At 35.4% G+C, this 27,396-nt stretch overlaps 1 protein-coding gene across 2 annotated transcripts in view; it reads right to left on the bottom strand.

Annotated features, from left to right (window-relative positions):
- Positions 1-27,396, bottom strand: part of LOC140745784 (uncharacterized) — a 75,406-nt gene that overhangs the window by 29,703 nt on the left and 18,307 nt on the right. The window contains exon 1 of one of the 2 annotated variants that reach the window (XM_073077688.1): positions 25,511-25,654. The exons of the other annotated variant lie outside the window; for it this stretch is intronic. The gene's annotated coding sequence lies outside the window, so the exon portion shown is untranslated. Of the gene's footprint in view, positions 1-25,510; positions 25,655-27,396 lie in introns of those variants that run through there. 2 annotated transcript variants of the gene reach the window in all.

Below are 27,396 nucleotides of genomic sequence, written 5' to 3'. Positions count from 1 at the left end.
AATTGAAATAAATGTTGGTTTAGTACATATTTGTGAAGTCGGCGCTCAATATATTTCGTTTGATAAAAGCGTGTCCAATATGAGCGCCGACTTCAGAAATATGTACTAAACCAACATTTATTTCAATTATTTTTTACTTTGTAGTGACATAGAAGTCGGTTTTATTTTTTTGTTAAAATTTTTTTTTTCACCCTTTTTAGTGATGATATGCTAACGTTTGTATTAATATTATGTAAAATTGTATAAATGTGATCATGAATAAAGGTAAGGTCTGAATAGATACGGATTGTACCCACCCGCTCGCAGGGCGCTGCCGCGCCCTTCTCGCTTAGTTTTATATTGTCTTATATGTTCCAACCTAACCTAACCAATTCAATACGAAACACTATAGGCGAAGCTTTATGAGATACTAATTATTGGCTAGGTTAGGTAGGAACAAATAAGTAAATAAATCAAACTAGGTGGTAAAACTCTGCGAGTGAACCGGTCCAATTTACCTTAATTCAATAGTTAAGAAAAGAAAAAGGAGTTGATGGTCAAATTTTTCATCATATATCTCTGTCTAGCTACTTCATTACAACAAATGTCTAATCTATATACTTTACATGGGAGGCACCTCTGCATCATCAGGATTGAAGAATTGAAGGTCATATCTTCCATCATATGTCTCTACTCAAAGACCTTATCATATATTCGTAAGCTCCAAATGCCTAAGTTGTATGGTTGAGGCAGGAGGCACTTCTGCATTATCAGAGTTGAAGAGTAGAAGGTCAAATTTTCCATCATATATCTCTACCTATCAACCTTATTGAATATTCATAAGCATCAAATGCCTAACTTGTATGGCTGAGGCAGGAGGCACCTCTGCATTATCAGAGTTGAAGAGTGGAAGGTCAAATTTTCCATCATATATCTCTACTTATCGACTTTATTAAATATCCATAAGTTCCAAATGCCTAACTTGTATGGTTGAGGCAGGAGGCACTTCTGCATTACCAGGGTTGAAGAGTTGAAGGTCAAATTTTCCATCATATCATGATAACCTAGACACTCAATGTTCATTTTAAGTTTCATGAGGATTGAGTGGGCAGAAGGTAAGTTGTCATAAAATATGTAAAAAGCAGGGGTAGTGATGAGGAGTTCCACCCCATAACTTAAATTCTAATCATCAGAGCGTACTAATGTTAAGGTAGGAAAGTACCGCAACGAAACACCCTTTCATATGAAAAAAAGAAAATAAAAATTGGTTAAGAAATACTCGACTTATTCAAGTTTATATGAAATCGGGTTTTTCCAATTTTCCGGGAAAACTGGCGGAAATTTTCAAATTTCCTCGAAATGGGACCCCCTGTGAAACTAGCCGCATACAATGGTGTATGAATCATGTTGATCGGTCGCGGCATCGCGAAAAAATCGCCGAACAAACATAAAAAAAAAATAATATATATATATACGGTCGAATTGAGTAACCTCCTCCTTTTTCGAAGTCGGTTAAAAAAACTTTACACCACAGGCTTAACAACTTCACGAATAGTCGAAGAATAAAGATTTTTTTCAAAATTCTGTTTATTTATTCGACCTTATTTTTTTGGCAGTGTTTCGCGAAAGTATTTGCTTTTCAAATAACTACAAGGTGAGAATTGGGATTCACTTGGGTGGGCGGGTTGGTCAGTTTATCATATTTTTGAGGTTGGTCATATTTTTGAGGTCTTCTATTTTTGAATGTAAACCTACATCTGTATTTGTCAATGATTTCGGTATGATTTGTTTCAATAAATAATGCTATATTAAATGGTCGTTTCTGTATAATTTATCTCGCTCACACATTATAGAGAGAAAGCGAGATCGATAAAATTAACTACTTACTTAATTTGGATTCTAATTGGTTTTGATATAAGTTGTTATAACATTTGTTTTATTTTTATTTTCATTAAGTCATATTCAGTAATTCCAAATATTTTCGGAGTGATGAGCTCCGTAGACCATACAGGGTCAATCTGTTGCTACTACATGCAGGGAAAAAGGGAATTTAACTTTTCTAGGGCTAAATTTGGTAGGTACATTATAACGTACAATATTTTCGCAAAAAATGTTATTATTATCACTATTGCTTACGAAAAATAAAATTGTGATAGATTAAATTACTCGTATCTCAAAGAGACTTTCAAAATTGTAACCGCAGTTACGGCTTTATAATAACAGAATTAGAAATAATTTCTTATACAAGTAACACCAATTTGTTCTTCTCAACTTAATAGTGAAATGCCGACCATTTTCCTCACATTTCAATCATTTCAATACATTTATAGTCCCGGAAATGTTACGAACTGCAGAGTTATATTACAAAGGGAAGTAATAATTTCCTTAATAAAAGCAAACGTCATACAGTGAAGTATGCGCTCGCGCAGGCTTTATCGTTCAACAAACCCTTTGCGTGCGTCTCTTTCTCGCACACGCGTTCAACGTATCTCTGTCTCGTTTCAGCGCGGCAATAATGGCCGCGTTGCTTAGCAACGGTGTTGTTTACACAGGCAAAGGTTACACGATATAATAACGAAAATATGAAAGCACATATAGTCCCGAGCTTGTAAATCGTAACCGATCTAAAAATTAAGCGTTGATGTTGGATGGGTGACCACTGGTGGCTAAAGAAGCGCGTTTCCGTGCTTCGGAGGGTATGTATAGCCTGGTCCGGGTTGTTATCATTGGATAGCAGGCATTAAACTTTTGGTATGAAAATATATGAAATGCATTGGCCCTTTAAATACGAGTACGTTCGTACATACCTCTTTCTAACGAACTACATTATCGTATATTGTTGGTGATTATCATTTTTCTTTATTTTATCCTTTGGGAGAGAAACTTGTGCCTAACGTAATCATTAATATGACGTCAGAGAGAAACGCTTGTGAAATATAGTCGAAAAAAATATTAGTCTGTAAAAATGGTTACGTTTTAAGTACTAACATAATGACGTCATCAATACCTTACTTATTTACATCTAAGCAGCATATTTGTAGATGTCATGGGTTTGTAGTAAATCAATAAAAAAGTACATTTTTAAGTACCTACTGATTACAGATCGATCTCTATGTAAAAGTGGGAAATTTATCGCTTCATTTCAACCAACAAGACAGCCCTAAAATTGAACGTTAATATACATTACTAGCTGACCCACCAAACGTTGTGTGCCATATAAATAAAAAAAAAAATTAAGGGTGAACAACCCTTATCACTTAGGGGGATGAAAAATAGATGTTGGCCGATTCTCATAGATACCGGATAAGCACAAAAAATTTCATCAAAATCGGTCAAGCCGTTTCGGAGGAGTATGGCAACGAAAACTGTGACACGAGAATTTTATATATTAGATTTATGCCCAGCAGTGGGCACATAGTTCCAGTATTAATACGCGGCTTAATTATGCAAGTATTCGTTACCTAGTAGGTAGAGTACAGGTCGGTGGGGTCAGACTACAAAGCGTTTTAATTAGAATTAACCATTAATTATGCTTACGATCGAGTTAAGTGCCTAAGGGTATACAATGTCAATGTAGATGTTAAAGGTAAGGGAAGAATTTTACGATAGTTTTTATCCTACGAATTTTATGAAACAATCATTTTTTTATTTTTTTTACTCCTTAACAGTGGTAAATTTGTTCACTTGTATACAGCCTATTAATATTTGTTTTATGTAAAGTGTGAATTATTTGTTTCCTAAATAGATAAATGAATGACGATTGATACACTGATTATTTAGTTTTAAAATAAATTAAAAATTGAAACTTTTCTGCGAGTACGTGGTCTATGTAAAAAAAATGTCATTTGTAATCAAAAACAAATGGGGATTTAGTCAGTTGAATTGATATAACTTTTGGCCCTGAGTACGAAAGTTAGGGGACACAATTTTATTTATTGGATGTAAACAGGGGGTTAATGTAAAGCTAAAATCTAGTTTGTGGGGTCGTAGATTTCGTCTCTCGACCGCCATTTTCTAAAGGAATGCAAATAGTTTTCACGCTCTATCAGATAAACGAATTCGTCACAGAGAAAAATTGCAAAAACAATTACATCAGAAATTGAATGATCTACAAATTTCGTTCTTTAACTTTTTTTCGTTGAACCAAAAGTAACAAAATTAATAACAACAAACTGTCCTTTTATAACGTTTTTCTAGTAATTTGACAGAAAATGACTACAGGGCATTTTGATCCAAGACCAATCTAAAAACGAGACGATCAACGTAATACTGAGAAAAGCTGTCCAGATTTTCAAAATCAAAACTTTCTAGGTCCCAACACCACAAATTCATCGTATTCTCGGTTACCATCGCGTCACCGTGCTATATGCGAAGCGACACCAGCGACCTCAACTCTAGTGTTACAGCTAGTGACCTGGCACCGACCGCATGTACTGTGCGTTTACCTTTATAAGGCTTACGGAGTGGTGAATAAAGAAATTTCTCCTTTGCGTTCGGTTTGACGTTTTTTTTTAATATAATATAGGAGTGGCAGACGAGCATACAGTCCACCAGACCCTGCAGAACTGGTTTTAGGGTTCCGTACGCAAAGGGTAAAAACGGAATTCTACTCGTATTACTAAGCCTCCGCCGTGACTGTCTCCTGAACCGTAAAAGACGCTACATTTTTCTAAAGACTATGTAGGTATAATGATAGTCGCTGTAACTACAAATACTATGAATAAAAAAGCTTGAAAATAAACGGGGGTATCATAGAAAAAAAAATCTAATTTCAACGCTTTTATTTTTATCTCCTGAACCATAACAGGTAGACAGTTCAAATTTACAGAATGTATTTACTTGGTTGGTTGCTATACGTAATTTAAAACGTAAAGCAGTGATAGACTAGTGACTAAGAAACTCGGCCTCTCGATCGAGGGGTCCGAGGTTCAAATCCCAGGCACGCACCTCTGATTTTTCAAAGTTATGTGCGTAATATAAATTAATTATCACTTGCTAAACGGTGAAGGAAAACATCGTGGGGAAACCTGCATACCTCTGAGATTTATAAAAAAAAAATCAAAGGTATGTGAAGTCTACCAATACGCACTTGGCCAGCGCGGTGGACTATGGCCTAATCCTTCTCATTCTGAGAGGACAGTAATGGGTTGCTGATGGTGATGATATACGTAATTTAGATTAAGTATATTACACTAAGTGTTTTTAGACTAAGTGTGGGTAAACTCCTGCCCAGTAGTGGGCCAAAGTCACATCCTCTATAAGCCCTTTCAGGCCTCAATAAAAGCTTACTAGGACATAACCTCACCAAGCATAAGCGGTTACCCAAATAGATATTTGCGTTATGTAAGTTTGCGCAACACAACGACATATTGTTGCGAACAGCCAATGGTGACCACGTTCACCACAGTTTGTTTTACAAGGTGATGTAAAGTACTAAACTAGGCTTGCTATGCGGATGTACTCGTCCTGTGAAACCGTTATTATTTTGCGCGAGATGATTTCATAAACTTGCATTTCAATTAGTATTCAAAACAATAAGACGACTCATAAAATGTTTCGCCTAGCAGTCAAAAGTGGACTATCGTCAAGAATTCTCCAATTTTTTTATTGATATTAGGTATTCTTACGAAATAAAGAAAAAAAAGTTAGTTGACAAGTAACTGACAAAAGTACTGAACGGTTTCACCTTTTCTTATTTATATTATTAAAAAAAATGTCACCACTTACATAAGTCTGTCTATTACCAAACGGAGCATGCAAACCATACGATTTCAAGTCGTTCTGACTGTTCATAGATATGTAGAGGCCAACAAAATAATAACATAATCGTTGTTGAGGTTGATTACGGATTCAATGTTCATTTTCAAATAAAAGTTATATACGACGATTAGTTGTTTTAAAGCAGTACCGTGTCAAACGACCTACGTAATAAGCGACCAAAAGATCCTGAACAGTGATAGCCTAGATAGTGGTCTGGAATTTAGACTCTACATCTCCTCAGATGTAGAGACTAAGTTCCTACTCCTTCCTGGATCCTTATCCAAGGTTTGAACCCCAGGTTCACGTGCGTGTTCTAAATTAGTCATCATTTCCTTTAACGACAAAATATAACCTGGAAAAGAAAAATTACGTCTGAGCTCTCAAAAAATGGTCTCAAATGGGTAGTCTACCTTTGGTCAATATGAACTATGGCCTACACTTCCCAAACGACTTCTGCCCAGCAGTGCTACAGTAAGTCTGAAGACACAAACAAGTACACAATACAATATTCGGTCCGCACTTAACCGAACGATGGTTAATTTAAATTTATTTAAATCACAATGCATATGTATTTACTTGGTAATACGGCGTCGTGAGGTTAGGATGGGTTAGGTTACGAAATTGACGTCGCCTACTGTAATTTAGATTTTTGCTATGGTAATGTGGTTGTAACATGCGTATATGTAGCGAAGGTTTCACTTTCACTCTTTTGTATAGGTTTTTTTGTGATATATAGAAATTTAGTTTTTGTACAACGTTTTATTATTATTTTTTTTGTAATATAGATAAGCAGACTAGCATGCAGTCCACCTGATAGTAAGTGGCTACTGCCGACCATGGACATCTGTAATCAACCCCAGATAGGATTAGATATTCCTACCCGAGGTCGGCCACAGATGCGCCGCTACCCCTGAGGATTGAGCTGGAACACTTAGGAAAAGTATGTCTCCCTTACCACACCCTTCAAACCAGAACACAGCAGCGCCTAACACTACTGTTAATAGACAGAAATAGGCGTGGTAAAGGGTTATACCAACTTTTTATGTTGTACTTAGTCCTTAGTCATAAATAAATAAAGCCTCAGGTCTGCTGGAAGAAATTTCTTTAGAAATAAGCAGTGCCTTTGCACTAAATTTTAGATATAGCTCTCTTTTATGTTGTATTTTTGTGTGCATAAATTAATAAATAAATAAATAAATAAATAAATAAAGACACAAACACCCAGACCCAGAAAAAAAGTCTAAATCCCTCATTTAGATGTCTGTCTGAACACGGATCGAACCTTGAACCTCCTGGCGACCGCTACACCAGTGAATGAAAATGACTGAATCAGAATATTCCCAAAACCTTTACAACAAAAGAGACAAAGCGATGACAGACAAAGACAAAATATGACGGATGGGATGTTCTTGTGTGGTTTGGAAAGAAAAAACGGATACTCGGATGAATGAGGTGGAATTTATCTTAAATACGTGACTATAGAGACGTTGGTGACGCGTTATCTAACCACTAATATGCTCATGATAGCCTAGTAGTTGAAACGTCTCTCAATAGAAGGGTCGAAGATTCGAACCTCTGATTTCTCACAGTTTTTTGTTGTGTTTTAGAAATTAATTATCACTTGATGAAACGGTGAAGGAAAACATCGTGAGGAAACCTGCATACCTGAAAAATTTTTAAAAGTTCTGAAAGGTATGTGAAGTCTACCAATATTCGTACAAGTTAATCTAAGGGTGAGACATCGTCGGCCTAATGGAAACTACTGAGCCTCTGCATAACAGACGAGTAAGATCAGAGGTTCGAATTGAAGACCTCTGATTTTTCAAATCCAAGGTGCGTGAAGTCTACCAATTCGCACATGGCCAGCACAGAGGAGTATAGATGATTCCTTCTCATTCTAAGAGGAGAGTCGTGCCCAGCAGTGGAATAATAGTGTGTTTCTGATGATAATGATAGTGTTTTAGTTCAGTAGCTCCGCTAGTCCACATGGACTATACATACAGACATACACTGAAATTACACCATATGTATCTTTTTTACAGAATGAAGGTGGTAGCTTATTTCTACCTCACAACATCAGTGTTAAGCGCTGCTGTGTTGTGGTTTGAAGGGTGTGATAAGGAAGACATACTTTTCCGAGGCGTTTCAGCTTAGTCGTCAGGGGTAGCGGCGCATCGTAACCGACCTCATGTTGAAACCTAATCTCATCTGATTGATTACAGATGTCCATGGTTGTCAGTAGCCACTTACCATCAGGTGGACTGCATGCTCGTCTGCTACGTCTATAGGTATTAAAATAACGCTAAATAGTTACCGCAAAGTGAACAACACCAATAAACCGTTATCTACGCAAATTTCAACTAGTTTCGCGTTTCCTACATGACTTCAATACACGACAGATAAAGGTGTCATTAGGAATCATTATTCGTGAAAGTTGTACAAAAGCCAATGTTTAATATTGCTATGGTAATTAGTGTAATCATAATTAATAGTTCAGTGATATTGGAACGATTGAAATAAATTGCTGTATTTATCGAAATAAATTGCTTTAAAATTACGATTATATTATAAAAATAATATTAGGTACATTATATTACTATAAATGTGGGGGGCGCTGTAGTCGCCCGAAGAAAATGAATCATATTTTGATGCGAAGTAAATTATCTCATAATCTGATGATGGTAGATATCCGTTATTGTCCCACTATTGGGCACAACTCTCCTCTCAGAATAAAAAGAGTTAAGGCCATAACAAATTACGAAGCTAAACTTTGCTTTCGTTGAATATTTTTTTTACTCATATCTCAGGTAAGTTTATATTTTGCCTTGCGATGTGTTTTTAGTAGATTTGGCAAATAATAATTAATTTGTAACCCACACGTAACTTGAAAATATCTACTCGTAGCTAGGAATATGAACCGAGACCCGAGAAACAGCAAAATTCACACCATAAAGTTATCATTTATGTTATTGCGGTCATTTGTTTACTGAACAAGCTTTTATTTAAACTTGGCTGTACACAACGTTATCCTAAACATATTAAAAAAAAAAAAGAAAAAAATCTAAATCTCCCGCCAACAGTTGACAGGTGTCGGTGCCCGCATACTCGGAACATATGAATGGCTCGCATTCTGGTCACGTCGGATGTAACTCGTGGCGTTAATACAATTATACAGTTTACTGGTTTGTGGTAGATGTTACATTTGGTTTCGTAGATCCGTGGGAGATGGTTCAAATATTTTACTAAAGATGGCCGACAAAATGTTTCTGTCGATAATCATAGATTAGTAAAGATTACTCACTCCTAACAAGAAAATGTACCCAGTTTTGAGAATTGAAATAGTTGCGTAAAAAAGATTTGCCACGTCTCCGTGCTAAAAAGTCCCTAAAATATTTGAAATAATTACTTATTTATTGTGTAAATTACGCAGTATTAATTATTTATTCGTAAATTTTCTCTAAAAATGTTTTTATTTGTCAACTTATGTTGTCATTTGTCAATTCAAAAAAAAGAACTTACAAATAAGCCGTTTGTGGATTCATTCAATTTCAAGGCGGCGAAGTATCTTTACTAATCTATGTCGATAATATGCAAAGTCAAGGCATCTAAGTATTTGTAACAATGTTCCTGTTACCGGAAAAAGTAAACATAATGCAATAAATGCCTAATAAAAACAAATTAATCACTGTGTCGAAAAATATAATAACAACTGACAACAAAGCCGATAAATGAACAAATAAAAATAAAATATAAACAAAAAAATATAAGGAAGTAAAATAAAAAAGAAATAATATTTAATTTATAAATAACAGAAATATAATACCAAAATCATGTAAAGTGAAATTAATAAAACAATATAATAATACTCGTATGATATTTGAACACTAAAAGAAGGGACCAAAATTTTAATAATAAATGGTCACTAATAGTACATTACAATACGAGGACGAAAAATTTTTTTAATATAAAATTTTATACAACACGCGGACGAAAAATGTTTTTCTGACTCGTGTGATTGCAGTCCTCGCCTGCGGCTCGGCCTGCAAACTCACACTTGTCAGAAAAAAATTTTATATCACGGCGTGCGTAAATTGACGTTTTACGCACGCTTCGCGTGCGCAAAACCCCCATTTCCGACCCCGTAATATAAAATTTTATACAACACGCGGACGAAAAATGTTTTTCTGACTCGTGTGATTGCAGTCCTCGCCTGCGGCTCGGCCTGCAAACTCACACTTGTCAGAAAAAAATTTTTCGTCCTCGTATTGTAATGTACTATTTCGTCCTCGTATCGTAATGTACTATTATATTACGGGGTCGGAAATGGGGGTTTTGCGCACGCGAAGCGTGCGTAAAACGTCCATTTACGCACGCCGTGATATAAAATATTATTTTCAAATCAAATCAAATCAATTTTTTTTATTCAAAATAGGTTCTTTACAGAGCACTTTTTGAATTTCAATACATCTACCACCACTTCACAAGGTGTTTCGTTATGGAGAAGAAATTTAAGAATTCTGTTATTTAAATATTGTCATTTCAATTACGGATCCAATCTATTCCCGCTCTAACTTGTCCACTTTATAATCTGTGGGATCGCGGTGAAAACGTTCCGTTTCGTTCAAAACTCGTCCATACGGGCCACAGTTATAGCTGCTGGTATTATTTAGATGGTAGATAATACGTCTTTGCGTAAGGAACGCGGATTGAATACTAACTGACTTCAAACTTTCGAGTTAAGGGTTTAGTCTTATTGTTGGACTGGTATAGAATATAGATAATAAACAGCTAGAATAGAAGCACATGTAAGAAAGTAGATTAAAAAAATGCGAAATATTTCATTTCAACGAAATAAATGTAAATAGTTAAAATTTAAAAAAAAATATTATTTAAACGTTACTAGAAGAATGATTAAGAAAATAAATTATGAAATGTTTGAAATATTTAATTATCAAGGAAATAAACGTAAAGTACTAAAATTGAAAAATAAATTTAAACATTAAATTCTAAAAAAAAACAAGTAGAAAGCTTACCAGCTGGCCCGATTTTTTTTTAAATATGCAATGAATGAATTTGTACTGAAATACACAGTTTATAATATATGTATTTGAAAAAGTAAAATAAACAATACACAAAATTACCAAAAATCTTAAAAAACATTAGTTAGACGTCAGATCAGTTTCCTTGTTCCAAATTTAATTGTAAAATAGTTAAATTGTTACATCATAGATAAGTAAAGATTACTCACTCCTAACAAGAAAATGTACCCAGTTTTGAGAATTGAAATAGTTGCGTAAAAAAGTTTTGCCACGCCTCCGTGCTAAAATGTCCCTAAAATATTTGAAATAATTATTTATTTATCATGTAAATTATGCAGTATTAGTTATTAATTCGTAAATTTTCTCTAAAAATATTTTTATTTGTCAAGAATTCAAAAAAAGAACTTACAAATAAGCCGTTTGTGGCTTCATTCAATTTCAAGGCGGCGAAGTATCTTTACTAATCTATGATTGTTACATAATTTAAAACATTTGATGCCGTCTTTCATATAAAGCTCAAACTTTACTACTAACTAAAAGATTTAATTAATTATTATGAATGATATTATAAAAGTACCAATTAATTAACATTTTACGAGACAGCTAGTTTATAGTTCACACACGGACGATGAGACAAACATATTACATTATATCTTCACGGGTCTGATCACCAAATTTATGTGCACATAACAACCTCCATTTGCTCGTATCATTATTATACTTTTATTGTTCTAATTAATTACTGTTTTTTCTAACAATTTACATTTTATACAAAATGGCGTGCGATAAAAAATAAAACGATTAATGGTTTCAGATTTTTTTAACGGAAATGGCTTCTGAATTTATCTGGATTAGTCGTGTAGACGTAAATGCTAATAAATTTTATTTAATTAAGCTATAAATTACAATTTAAAGTAATTAAGTTTTCTTATGCTTATTATGTGATGTAAGAATTATTGTTGTAATGATATAGGATGTACCGCTGTATGCTTTTTCTGACGCTACTTCTCTACGGTTCAATATGCCAAAGGAACTTTTTTGATTTTATATCAAGACTATCAATTAGGTTTGGAAATACGACCTCTATGCCAAGAAGGAATGTCGATAATTTAATCTGCCATATTATGGCTAAAATACCGGACTTACAGTTATTTACAGGAACTCTACATTTATCTCCTACATTTGCCATATTTAAATTAAAAACCTTTTAATTAAAATTATTTAAATCAACTTTTCACTTTCCACCAATACCGGCCGAAAGCAATCGCCGAAAACCGCTACCAATTTTTAATAAAAAAAAACTAAATTAAAAACAAAACTGCCAAACGAAGTCGTCGCCATTCAGCGTAAAGGCGACAGCACACAGGACGTGCAAACAGAGACATCTGAACAAACAGCACATAACCGGGGTAAAGGTTATAGATATGCACGCGATTATTGCACATACTTCTTTAGGAAGAAGGGTCAAAATTGCGTGTATAGTACAGAGTAAACCCAAGATAAAACGTTTCAAGTTTAAAAGGGTATGACAGCCTGCCAGGAATGTTAGGATGTATGTTTGCCCTTAAATGTATGAAATATTAACATTTTAATATACGAATATCTGATGGTAAGTGTCAACAACCGCCTATGAACATCTGTAATCAACCCCAGATACCTCCTACCCAAAGTCGGACACAGATGCACCGCTACCCAATCAGGAAAAGTATTTCTCCCTTGTCTCACCCTTCAAACCAGAATACAGCAGCGCATAACACTCCTGTTATTAAGCAGAACTAGGTGTGTCAGTGGTGCCGCCGGAGTCGAACCACGAGTCGAACAAACTTCCATTCTACTATTTCACGTTGCTATAAAAAAGTATAGTAATATAAATAAACTAAGCGTAGAGGTCAAAAAACACCGGTTAACCTGACCCGTATTATATGCTAATTGTGTACGGGCGAAGAAAATCGATTTTAATTTCAAAATGGCGGACATTACAATTTTAAAACGATCAAGTGTTTGACAATTCGTTGACCAAGTTTTTTTCCGAAAATAAACCGTTTTGTAACAGTGTTTCATAATTATCATACAACGCTTGGAGGTGGTAGAACCCTTTGTGGTTCGACTCCGGCGGTACCACCATCACACCTATTTCTACCTAATAACAGCAGTGTTAGGCGCTGCTGTATCCCGTTTTGAAGGGTGAGGTAAGGGAGACAGACTTTTCCGAGGCGTTCCAGCTTAGTCCTCAGGGGTAGCGGCGCATTTGTGGCCGACCTCAGGTAGGAATATAATCCTATTTGGGGTTGATTACAGATGTCCATGGGCGGCAGTAGCCACTTACCATCAGGTGGACTGTACGCTCGTGTGCTACTCCTATATTATAAAATAATAATAATAATAACTCCTCTCTATAGATGCCTAAGTTCAGATTAAAGAATGTGTAGATAAAGCTGTTTAAATGAGAAAGGTTCCAGGAAGAGCATAGCGGCGTCTTTGTGGCTCAAGTGGTGTTGTGTGTCGGCCGCATTTCTCACACTTCGAGGATAGTGGTGATGTTAGCAAATTCACGAATTGCCTTATCTAGAAATTTGATAAGTCTAGAGAAATTCAATAATACAAGTGAAGTAAATTTATTTAAAATTGAAAGTCTTAAAAACGGTGAAATAACCTTTGACTTCAGGACTTGGACGGTGGTAGAACTCTTTGTGGTTCGACTTCGGCGGCACCACCACGACACCTATTTCTGCCTTATAACAGCAGTGTTAAGCGCTGTTGTGTTCAGGTTTGAAGGGTGTGGTAAAAGAGACATACTTTTCCCAGGCGTTTCAGCTTAGTCACTTATCATCAGGTGAACTGCAGGCTCGCCTGCAACTCATATGTTACTATTTGACGGCCCACGTGGTGGAGCGGACACCATACCAGTCTGACGCGCAGGGTCCCGGGTTCGATCCCAGGCCAAATATCTAATCATGACTTAGATGGGGTTTCTGTTGTTGGGTCTGGGTGTGTGTGTATTTGTCTCTGTGTGTGTCCATGGCACTCACGATACAGGGAATTTTAGTGTGGGGCTGTGAGAGTAGACAGCGTCTTATAAAGGTGTGACGGTGATGCCTGCAGAGTCCAACCACTTACTTTCTACCACCTTCAAACAACTAACTACTCACAATACTAAATTACTAGCTAAAAACGTAGAACCGTCTAAAAGTCTAGAAACAGACTAGCAGACGAAAATAAAACAAAAACCAACATAATATTCACAATCCAAATGAGTACCGTCAGTTGTATGCATATTTATCGTGTAATTAACTACATAAAACTTAGTTTAAAATACACGAATTGGCATAAAAGAAGTATAATAATACTTTAATAAATAAAAAGCTTTGTTTAAACTTTAAACAATTAAAAAAAAGTCTTGCCTTAAAACACAAAAATAAATAAAAAACTTTGTTTTCACGAAAATAAAAAAAAAAACATAATAAAATAAAATTCGATACAATTATTTCTAATTAATCCTTACAGGGGGAAAATCACGAAACCTTTGGTTCCCGGAATTTGGTAACGCACTCCATGCTTCTTTATTTCACAACAACGAAATATATAATTTCTTAAATATTATTAAAAATAATGACGACATCTAGAAACTTCCTTCAAACCAGAACACAGCAGCACTGTTATAAGTCAGAAATAGTTTTGACGGTGGTGACTTCGAAGTCGGGCTTTTAAGAGCTCTACCATCTTCAAATAAACTATTCGTTACTGTAAAAACCTTACCAAATTCACTAAAACACAAGAGTTAACAAGTTTCTAATTTTCGTAAATGCCTGAAATCGATTTATCGGCAATAAAGTGCCTATGCGGGTTTGGTATTTTTAACAAAATCATCGTAACGTAACATAACAATTCTATTTCAATTTCTTGAAATAAGAAAAATCTTTTTTAATGAACCTGCTTTGCATTATTAATTTTGTTTAATTATATTTTCTGATAAATCACTAGCTATATAAAAAGTCGCTTTGATATTTATTTAATTCATATTAATAATGATATTGTTTTTAGAAATAATTAATTAAAACCAGTAACGCTAATAACTATTAATGTATATAAGTACTAGTATCATATTTATACTTGACAATGACGACAAATTATGAAGGGATTGCTTATTAAATGTGTGTATTTTTTTTATTCTACAGTCATAGATTAGTAAAGATACTTCGCCGCCTTGAAATTGAATGAAGCCACAAACAGCTTATTAGTAAGTTCTTTTTTTGAATTCTTAACAAATAAAAACATTTTTAGAGAAAATTTACGAATAAATAACTAATACTGCGTAATTTACATAATAAATAAATAATTATTTCAAATATTTTAGGGACATTTTAGCACGGAGACGTGGCAAAACTTTTTTACGCAACTATTTCAATTCTCAAAACTGGGTACATTTTCTTGTTAGGAGTGAATAATATTTACTAATCTATGTCTACAGTATAAAAAATAACGTATTGTCAATGCGTATTGTAATCAATTTCATAGCTCTACGAAACAAAATTTAAAAAAATAAACTAAAGCATTTACTTTAAACAAGAACCGAGTGGGGGCATCGCTGAATGAAACTCCGAATAAAAACAACAGTATTCATCTACCACTTTACAAAAGCTTCATAACCAAGTTATACTATTTGTTGAAAATGTTTCAACGATCCGAAAACCGCGCTCGATAATGTTCCACTTTGCTCCAATACCATAAACGGTTCAATAAAATTATCGCCTCCATACATAACCGCCCGCTCCACACATACCGAAGACAATTAGAATAAGCAAATAGAGCATAGAGTTTTACAAGGTGTAAACCACAGATAACGTAGAAACGTGACACTAAAAATGGCGGGAAAACGCTTTCGACCGTTATTCCTTATCGTACACTTTTTTATCTTCAAAGGCTAGGGCGTCACTTACGACATGTATAAAGCCCGATAATTTTTACGCTTTTATGTGTGTCCGTGTGTTCGTGTTAGATCTATAATGATAAGCTTTTAGTGGCTTTGAAACGCTTAAGTATCGTTTAAATGTCATAATTACAATAGTTTCATGAATCTAGATGAAACAATTTGTACTAAACGGACCGGAGATTATTTACCGGATACCGACTTACCGGAGAGCTGGTTTGTGCTTCTCAATGATTTACGGATTTTAATTACCTAAATTTCAAATTTCGCATACTAACATCAGCCCTGCTAAATTTTTGATTGAACATATGCCAAATTTAAATGATGCGAAGGTATAGTCCGCGCTAAACTGCTAGTCCGCTCTGACGTTGTTGCGAGCAGGTGTAGTCATACAATTTGATATGGCGACGCGATCATTTCTATTTTACATATTCAGAGCGGACTAGCAGTTTTACGCGGACTATATTTCTGTAAAAATCGAATAAAAATGTCACTAATTATAAAGTGGAATTAAACCTCCCTCGTTCAAAAAGATTTTGTAGACACCGTGTTTGTCTATGCTTGTTAGAAACCTGAGTAGATTAATATTTTTTTTAAAGACACTACTGCTCATCTAAATTTCCTTTATTGGTTTCCACGAAATCAAAAAGAAGGAAAAGAAGAAAAATAGGAAGAAAGAAAAGGGGGAAATGAAGAAATAGTTCTCTTCTAGACCAGACATGAAATGAAATAAATTAATTATGGAAATACCTAAGGAGTCATCCAAAATAGTTATCTTAAATATTTTATTTATACTACAGGCACTATGAGGCTCGCGTAGTAAAACAATAATACGTAGAATATTTATAATACAATTTCGTGCATCAAATTGCAAGGTCTTTTTAACTACGGTGAATTTATAATCACTTTTGTAATGCTAAGACTAGTCTCAATTTAACCTACCTATTTTATATGAATTTTTATTAATAAATAATTTGCACTTCGTAAATTACTGGCCTACTACTGGGCATCTTTACAGATCAGTCAGGAGAGAGAATAAGGAGATTTTCTCTTTCAGAGTAAAAAGGGTTTAGCACATAGTCTAGTATTGTAGACTACTGGCCAAGTGCGAATTGGTGGAATTCATACACTTATAAAGATCTCAAGTATAACTTTCCTTACGATGTTTTACTTCACCGTTACAGAAAATAAAAAGAGACTTCTAGATCTAGCCATAGATTAGTAAAGATACTTCGCTGCCTTGAAATTGAATAAAGCCACAAACGGCTTATTAGTAAGTTCTTTTTTTGAATTCTTGACAAATAAAAACATTTTTAGAGAAAATTTACGAATAAATAACTAATACTGCGTAATTTACATGATAAATAAATAATTATTTCAAATATTTTAGGGACATTTTAGCACGGAGACGTGGCAAAACTTTTTACGCAACTATTTCAATTCTCAAAACTGGGTACATTTTCTTGTTAGGAGTGAGTAATCTTTACTAATCTATGGATCTAGCTATATGCTAGAACCTTTAGAAATTTGGAGGTACGGTGCCTTTGATTTAAACCTCCTGAATTTAAGGGCTGAGTTTTCATTTACACAATATCAATGAAACACACAGACGTATATTTCTATACTAAGCCATTACTGTCAATCGACAACAGATAACCAACAATAAATCAACTTGCATATTATTATATCACCCGTTTTCACATTTCCCGCCAACGCCACGTCATCCATTTGCATTTCACGCGCCATTCTGTTTTAATTTCCACAGATACGAGCTATCTGCGTCACGAGTCGTCGAAGGGGTAGATAATGGTTCGTTTTTATTAGTTTTATGTGTATATTGTGGTTTTATTATAGGTTTTGGTCGTGACAATTTTACGCTAAGTAAAGCATGAAATGCTATCCACGACTTGTATTTACTTTTCATTCTTATTTCACGTAAAAATCAAATTATTTTAAAATAAATTAAGGATTTATTCCTATTTATTTTTTATAACTGTAAAGTAGTATGATGATAAGTGGGAAGTGCCGCCCATAGACAACAGTAATCAACTCTATAATCTACCATGCATATTGCATTTTCATAATAAATAAAACCTTTTTCAGTAAGACCTTTCATCAATCACCTTCAATCAAAAAAACATAATTACTATAATTGAAAATCGATAAATTAGAAAATACTAAATCTAGCATGTTGAAGTATTTATGAAAATGAACAAAAAATATAATTAAAACAACACAATTGTTCTTTATGGCTCTATGATTGTTTATTAAGAGAATTGTAGAGATTAAAAGATAATTCAATGTTTAATAGAATCGAACTTATTACTGCTTCGACAATTTTTATTTTCAGTTAAACACGAAATCCGTGCTATACAACTTATTATAAAGATAAAACCTTCCAAGAAATAGATAAATAAAATGTCTAAGTGCTATCATAATCATAATAATCTATAAGGTAGAGTTGTCTGTTTTTATTGATAAAGTAAAAAGCCTTGTTCATTAGTAGAACCCTTTACAGTTCGACTCCGGAGGTACCACCGTCACACCTTTTTCTGCTCAATAATAAGTGTTTAGTGCTATTGTGTCCCGGTTTCAAGGGTGGGGGAATGGAGACATACTTATCCGAGGTGTTCCAAATTGTTTTTTTTTTTTTTTTATAATATAAGAATAGCAGACGAGCATGCAGTCCACCTGATGTGGCTACTGCCGCCCATGGACATCTGTAATCAACCCCAGATAGGATTAGATATTCCTACCTGAGGTCGGCCACAGATGCGCCGCTACCCCTGAGGACTAAGCTGGAACGCCTCGGAAAAGTCTGTCTCCCTTACCACACCCTTCAAACCGGAACACAGCAGCGCCTAACACTGCTGTTATTAGGTAGAAATAGGTGTGGCGGTGGTGCCGCCGGAGTCGAACCACAAGGGGTTCTACCACCTTTAAACCTTTTAACCTTGGTCTTCCAGGGTAGCAAATCTATGATTTTTAGGCTTATCTTATTTGGGGTTTCAATGCTCATGGGCGGCAGTAACCACTTTCTACCAGTTGGACTGCATGCTTATGTGCTATAGCAGTATATTAAAAATACATTGTAATTTATGACTGTACATGTACCTACCTAGCTTACCTACATTCCATAATAAACGAATTTGATTTGATTTGAATCGATTTAAAAATTTCAAGTATCTGTCTATATTGCGCGGAGGCTTAGTAATAGGGTTCCGTTTTTACCCTTTCCGTACGGATCCCTAAAAAGCATGGATTATTGGACAAAATGGATCTAAAGATGGATTTTAATTCGGCTCTTCACAAGACACATAGATTCGCAGATAAAAGTTTTTAACAAAGAAAATCTCTACTTAATCTTTCGCCTCCAAAACAGCAAAATAATTAGTGCGTAAAGTAAAATTGATAACGGAAACATACATATTTCGAAAACGCAAAACGAAATATCCGCAAATAGCCTTCAGAGTCTAAAAAACAAGAAAAAGATTCACGTATCTGCTCATTATAAAAATTGTTTGAAAATACATTATATTAAGTAAGTAACCTTTGTTTATAATTGACTCTATGCGTATAATTTAATTATAACTGAGTTCTACGTGATTCAATTATGGCGTGGTCATTGATACACTTATTTTCATAGACTTATACGAGATATTTTGTGCTGTCAGGCTATACCCAATATCCGTCGGAATCGCGGACGAGTGGTATTAGCGTACCCGTGGTCCCGACAAAGGGCGTTCAGAGGAACACCGTGGGGTTTTAGCCGGTAAGAGTCCGGCCAATCCTCTCCACTGCTCCCGTAGCCGTGAGGAACCCATGAGGGGTTTCCCATGAAAAAAGGCTATACCCAATACCCATGTCTCGTTCTCAACCCATTACTGTCCCACTGCTTGTCAGGAAATACCCATGCCTCCTCGTCAATCTATTTGTCCCACTCCTGGACACGGATCTCCTCTCAGAGTGAGAAGGATTAGGCCATAGTCCACCGCGCTGGGCAAGTACGTATATCTTTTAAATACAAGTACATAGATTTCGAAATATGTTTGATACCGGTAGAACTCTGTGGTCTGATGCAGGCGGCACCACCGCCACACCTATTTCTGCCTCATAACAACAGTGTTAATTGCTGTGTTCCGGTTTGAAGGGTGTGGTAAGGGAGACATACTTTTCCGAGGCGTTCCAGCTTAGTCCTCAGAGGTAGCGGCGCATCTGTGGCCGATCTCAGGTAGGATACTAAACTTATCTGGAATTGATTACAGATGTCCATGGGCGGCAGTAGCCACTTACCATTAGATGGACTGCATGCTCGCCTGCACCTCCTATATTATAAACGAAACTGTAGTAGCGCCATCTATTGACAAGTTGCTGAAACTTAGCACACCTTATACGGAACTTCTTTCTTTGTTTCTTAGTATAAAGTACAGCTTAAAATAAGGCGTGTTCACATGAGGCGTTTTTACTTCTCAGGTATAACACATCTATAAGTTTATTACAAAAAAAAAACTAATTTATCACTTATTTTACATACGTACAACACACAAGGGTCAAAGCTCTACATGCAGACGAAACGACACATATTTGTCTTAGCCCAGAATATATCTCACGCCATAATCGTACTAAAATACATATAAATAGGGGGTATAGTCCCTTGTACCACCCTGACACAGTTTGATCAGCTGTGTCGATCGCCGTATGCGTTAATAATGACACTTGATAAAACATCTACACCAGAGATTCTCAAACTTATTCGTGTTTAGCCTACTTTTTGAAACAACTATTTTCCTACGGCCCCCAAAAAGACATAAAAAAGAGAAATTCTTATAACAGTAACCTGTCTCCGAAATAATTGCGTGAAAAAATAGGACAAAAAGTGGATTCAGAAATAGCCGAACTCTACATTTGGTTTATTTAGTAAAACATCATTCAAATACTGCTTTAAAGTCCTCTAATTTTCTTTGGCCTCATCACCCTGTAAGCCTCTAGCGCACATTAGGCGTTGGTACACTTTGAGAAACACTGACCTACACGAACGTGACTCGGTTTAATAATATGAAAAAGAGGCTATTGTAAAGAAATATGGCCTATTCCGATTTGCTTGTTATTTTAGGGTGAAAGAACAATATTCATATCGTATTGTCAATAAAATATTAGACAGAGATACAACAAACACATACAAACAAAAATTCAAAGAAGATATTCGTGATTCGAAGGCACTCCCGTCACACTTATTTCTGTCTTTAAACAGCAGTGTTAGCCGCTGCTGCGTTATGATTGAAGGATGTGGGAAACATACTTATACAAGGCTTTCCTACTTAGTTCTTTGGGACAAATAAATTGCAAAAACCGTCACAACACTACGATACCAACACAGAAAACCATTCGTGCAAATATTACATGTAAAACAAATTTAAAAAAAAAAAACATCCATCCGTTCATCCACAGACACAATTTTGTGTCTATGCCAAGTTTACGATCAGATATTAATAACACATCATATTATAGCTGGAAAATTATAGAAAAATCTATGAGCTGTAGAATTACCACTGACATTGAACATTCACGTAGGTATTTCAAGTTGTACTTGTAACAAAATTATATATTATACGCGTGCGGCCGCGTGTCACAATTCCATTGTCTGCGGTTTAAGAAAAAAAAAGGGGACATCTTTTAATTGTCTGTGGAAAAAAACATGGCGGAATTTGCGCGCTGAGTAAATATTGATGGACAGTCAATCTAAAGATCCTATAAAATATTTTACTGCAAGGTTTTCATTCATTTGATGTTTTTTTAATTAAATTCCTTTTATTTGTTATTTTAATTAAAACTTTTTTATATTCCATGTAAATATTTATTTTGCGTCTTATTCATATAAATACATAAGTTATATCTCGTAATATGATTACGGGTTTTCTTATAAACTTCTACGGATTTTATTTTCATTTAAATAAAAAAGTTTAACCAATATTTGCTTGAATAGAATTGCAAACAAGTCACTGGTACGTCCATAGTATCATTAACCCGCGCCTAAATTTCCACAGACAATTAAAAAAAACTAATTAAACAAATTTAAAAATGGAACCCTATTCTATAAGCAGCCAAGCTTAAATCATAAATTAGACACGTGATACGCAATCTAAAGCGTTTAATTATAATCTTTAATAATTTGACCATTTAAACAAGTATATATTCTCAATTTAACTTATACAATTATTACCTAATTTGTATTCAAAGTCAGTTAAATAAGTTGAGTAATTACCTAGACGTTTAGCTGAGTTTAATGGTGTGAAATAGTAGAATTATATTTTATAAAAATAATATCAGGTTTGACAGATTTCGTATTAAAAAAATGTACGCACTGTACCTTGAAGAGACTAGAAAAAAAATATCTTTACTTTTTGCCATACAATTTAAGAGTGCTTTGAACTTTTGTTACGGCTTATAAGATTTAGTTGAGAATTGGTTAAGACGCGCATGTCAGGAAAAGCGCATATATACACATTGAAGGTGGTAGAGCCCTTTGTGGTTCTACTGCGACGGCACAACCGCCACACCTATTTCTGCCTAAAATAGCAGTGTTAAGCGCTGCTGTGTCATTAGTAGGATGTGGTACGGGAGATAAGCTTTTCCAAGGCATTTCTTTTTAGGCCTCAAGGAAAGCTGCGCATCTGTCGAACTCAGGGGGAAATCTAGTACTATCTAGGGTTGATTACAGATGTCCATGGGCAGACACAGACAGGTAAAAAGTAGATCAGCGACGTGTTTCATGATTTCTAATCACGTTACATATTAAAAGTTTATTTTATGGAGCCGTCTAATGTATATAGTGTGTCGTGTCACGATTTTGAAAACTATTGTTATTTTATGTCGAAATAATTTGTGTATATAATTTTCTATTTTCTTTTTTTATTACAATACCTTATTTGTTTGATTTGAAGTTAAGTTCTTGCTTTATATAAACCGTTAGGTATAATGATCATTGTATAATCTTTAAATATTCAAAGTTTGAGTTTTGGTTAATATTTTTACATAGGGCCCCACCGGACCTTAGTGTCCACTATCGAGGATTTAACTGCTTTTCGGATGCCAGTTGCAGCGATTTAATGCTGCACCTACTATACATTTGAGCGATCTTTTGAACGCTCGACCTAGCAACTAATTGCAAAAAAAAAATCACGATACAGCATTAATGCAGTAACCGACGCGGTTGCAATATCAAAACAAATGCAGCAAGTCGCCAAAACGTGATGCAGCATGGACGCAATCGTCAAAACGCGAGTCCCCACCACTAAACGAATCTAGTCTGCTAGGGCTCAGCAGCAAACACCTCAATGTACCTATGTTGTCTCTACCGGACATGGACATTTATAAAAAATCACATAGGAAGTCAAAACGCCTACTTGAAATCAATCAATAATTTCGATTCTTAGGACCTAAGTACTGTCCTGCGACGCTTTAGCGTCCATCCGTCTTACCCCGCCCTTAAAATCAGGATATTGCAACTTTTTTAATTATAAGTAATCAACTCCAGATAACATTAGATTCCCTCCTGATATCGGCCACAGATGCGCCGCTACCCCTGGGAACTAAGCTGGAATAACTCAAAAAGTATGTCTCGCTTACAGCAAACAGCAATGTTAAGCGCTGCTGTGCTCAAACCGGAACACAGCAGCGCTTAACACTGCTGTTATTAGGCAGAAATAGGTGTGGCGGTGCTGGCGAACCACAGAGGGTTCTACCTTTAATTGTTTAAGACCATTTCTGAATGGATAACTCATGGTGTGTGCGAATTGCGTGTAACTTTTTGCGGTGGTTTGCGGGTCAAGGAGGATGATCATTGTTTGCCATTCCGAATGACCGGTCCTCTGGGAAACTAGAAATAGTGAAGGATAGATAGATAGCATTCAGTTCTTATCTTTTGGTATATCTTTCAAATGTTTGTGTAAAAACTTCGGGAAAGTTTTTCTCAATCTTGAAAATTGATGATAGAAATGAAATTTGTTGAAGTTTTGCTGAAATATGACATGTAAATGATGTTCATAATCATGAAGGGTAGAAAGGTACCGTCACCCATTTCTAGCGTGAAGCAGTTCAGTTTCGGTGGAAGGGTGTGGATACAATGGACAATGGAGGATTATATGGTCAGGCGGACTGTAAGATAGTTTAAGGAGTTTCTTGCGCCGCTTCTTCTCCATAGCCAAACAGTAGTTTGTTGACTTTCAAAAAGTATTCTATATTAATCAATTTTGAATAAATGAAATTTGAATTTGAAAGTATGCTACTCAACTCTTATAACAGATATCTGAAGGAAGCTGAAGGAATATAATATCGAAGTCTGACTTAAATCCTAAACACACTTTAGTCCAACAGTTACTTTTTATTACACGGGTAGTCTCAAACTTGAATAATACGCATATGGATATAAAAATCGAATTGAAAGAGGAATTGAATGGCATATAAACATGTACCGCATAGGAAACCCATAATCTCTCTTTATATTATGGTATTTCCGATCTAGCGTGTAAAATAGTCTTTCGAAAGTACTGAAAATGATCAAAATTTAACCTACGTATGTATCTTATGTTACACTACTATGTTTAACACTGTGTTAACATCATCCTTTATTTTCAGCGTAATAAGGAAATTAGGAGCCTTTGGTTTTAACCAAACTAGGGAAAACCCGTAAAATATGAAATGTTAATTGAAATTTTATTTTACTCGATTGAATCCCTTTTTGAGTCAATTCGGAAGACTTATGTATATTGTATATATACATTTGGTAATCAACCTCAGATCCTACTTCAGTTCGGTCATAAATACGTTCTTGACTAAGATTGAACGCCTCGGCTAAGTATGTCTTCTTCATCATCTCCCTTATGGTATTGCTTTGTTACCTCCCGAGTCGAACTACAAAGGGTTCTAACACCTTCAAAATGCCTAAGAAAATAGTTTTAAACAACACGTACGATATAATGTACGTAATTTGACGACCCGCGTGGCGGAGCGGCCACCATACCGCTCTGACGCGCAAAGGGTCCCGGGTTCGATCCCCGGCCAGACAGATATCTAAATGATGAATTTAGATTTCTGTTTCTGGGTCTGGGTGTTTGTGTATTTGTCTATGTGTGTGTCCATGGCAACCACGACACAGGGAATCCTAGTGTGGGGCTGTGAGTGTAGAAAGCGTTTATAAGTTAGGTTATATCCTACGTGTGTAGGTTAGGATGTAATTTTTTGTTACTTTTTGAGGTCAAACAGAAAGTAGCAATATTTCATAATTAATTTGGCGCGTAAAAGTTAAAAAAAAACACAATTTACATAATATTGCAATCGGTCGGTTACGTACTATAATAATTAAAAATATTAACGATTACAAATATGGTTTTAACACAAATATTAAATACATTTTTATGACCATATGCCGTTGAAAATGTATAAGTATGAATCACAATTTTATCGCGGAAAATCAAACAAAATATTTTCTCTGTGAGTAATTAAACGAATCCAACCTTATCAGGGGAACATAGAGTCATATATTGCACTAGGTACTCCTATATATTTCTACAAGAGTTTGTATGAGTACAAATAGATAATAATCCATTGACTTGTAGTTTATCATTAAAGAAAGAACCAACGCTGTTAACTGTGATGTCACTGAAGAGTTACATGAGTCAGGTCAGAGAGAAATAAAAAAAAATGAAAACGACACACAGTCATAACCTACGCAACCGACCGCTAATCAAAGACAAACACACCAGAAAAAGAAACGAAACCAGAAAAAAAAACTACAAACAAAACTCACCAAAGTTTGCACGGATATCCCACCCGCAAACAGAATACGATAACTTCGTTTGTACAAGCCCACGGCGAACCGAAGTCACTTACTGAAAAAAACGTTAGACCCCATCCCGTACGGTTGGGGACGTCCGCGCGGCTCGACGTCCGCAACGTGACTGACTTACGAGGCGGCGCCTGCGCAAACTGAACTACACGACACACGCACACCGGCCCACATGTGTGTGCGTATGTGTGCGTTGAACAAAACCTTCATGAAAATGCAACACGTTCGACGCGAAGCGATGCGAGATACGATCGCCGGTTCAGAGTTCGAAATTTGAATTCGTTCCGAATTTGAATTCTAACAAAAAGATTTCAGTAGCTCCTATGGCAGCCATTTGTAAAGAATGCATTAGGCCATTGTATGGTATAAATATATCGTTATCGACATTTGTGCCTTATTCTAATTCTAATATTCCTTCTTGTAAATTAAACATTGTTATGTTAAACACGTTTACTTTGAAAACATACACGAATAAGTCAGTTTAGACCTTCGACTTGTTTATTAATAGAAAAATCGATGATAATTATTTTCATTTTCAAGTGTAAAAAATAAATAAACTTAAACGTATTAAACTTACATATCTTACTACATGATCTGTTTGGGAAGGTATTTACAGCTACTACTAATACATTAAGAAATACCAACCTTCCATAGAATTCTGTCTTATAACAGTAGTATAAACTATTGTATTCTGTTTTGTAGTAAGGCGTACTACTGATAAAGCGTTCCGATCCAATATATTTTATACTAGCTGACCCGGCGAACTTTGTACCGGCTCAAAATCTTTTTACCAAATATATATTATATAAAATATAGCCTATGTTACTCGTGGTTATGTAGCTTTCGAATGGTGAAAGAATTTTTAAAATCGGTCCAGTAGTTTTTGAGCCTATTCATTACAACCAAACAAACAAACAAAGTTTTCCTCTTTATAATATTAGTATAGAAAATTTAAGTATCAAACGGACATGCGGTTCATCTGATGATAAGTGGTCACTACCGCCATGTAAATCACATCTGTAATTAACTTCATAAAGAACAAAGGGTTCTACTTAAAGCAGGTCACAGACACATTGCAACTCCTAAGGACTACGTTGGCACGCCTCGGATAAGTAAGCCTCCTTTACCACACATTCGAACCGAAACAGCAGCGCTGAACACTGCTGTTATTACGTAGAAAAGGGTATGGCGATGGTGTCTCCGGACTCGAATCAAAAGGTGATTAAGATGGTTACCTCATGTGTAAGGCAGCGTCACCCTTTCACATAAACACGAGTATTTCCACGCTACAAATAAATTTGGCGGCGGTACCTGAAGAGGCCGATCTTTATTGGTTTCATCACATTTCAATTTAGTACCATCATAGACAGGACCTCTGTTCTATTTGGGGTTGATTTCTACTGTTTTTGTACTCAACTGCGGAGGGTAATGTTCTTCGAGAATATGTAAGTATGTCTCATCCTTTGGAATGCCCTACAGCCCAAACGACTTGACGAATTCTAACATATGTGGTGTCTAGAATTGAGTAGCTCGCGAGTGACTCGCGAATCACTCATCAACTCCGACAATTTTGAATTATATCTTTATATCCGCGTCACATGGTTCAGTTCATAGGTCCATACGATTCCGGATATAAGATTTTCTTCAACTCAACAGTTTTATACTCGCTCGCGAGTGAGTTATGAGTCAAATGAGCGACTGACTGAGAGAGTCTGATTTGAGTCAAATGCATTACGTATTAAACACTAAATTAAAATCTTTTTTCTTTGCTAAGAATATGAAAACAGGGATATACGAATAGTGTTGGCTGTGAAATTCATATATAATTTCTTGCCAGTTTTGTATTA

Source organism: Epargyreus clarus, unplaced genomic scaffold (assembly GCF_041222505.1).
Source record: "Epargyreus clarus isolate Ecla_fem2 unplaced genomic scaffold, WU_Ecla_fem_2.2 ptg000011l, whole genome shotgun sequence".
NCBI lineage: Eukaryota > Metazoa > Arthropoda > Insecta > Lepidoptera > Hesperiidae > Epargyreus > Epargyreus clarus.
Note: the sequence above shows the minus strand (reverse complement) of the source record. Positions and strands in the feature narration are given on the sequence as shown.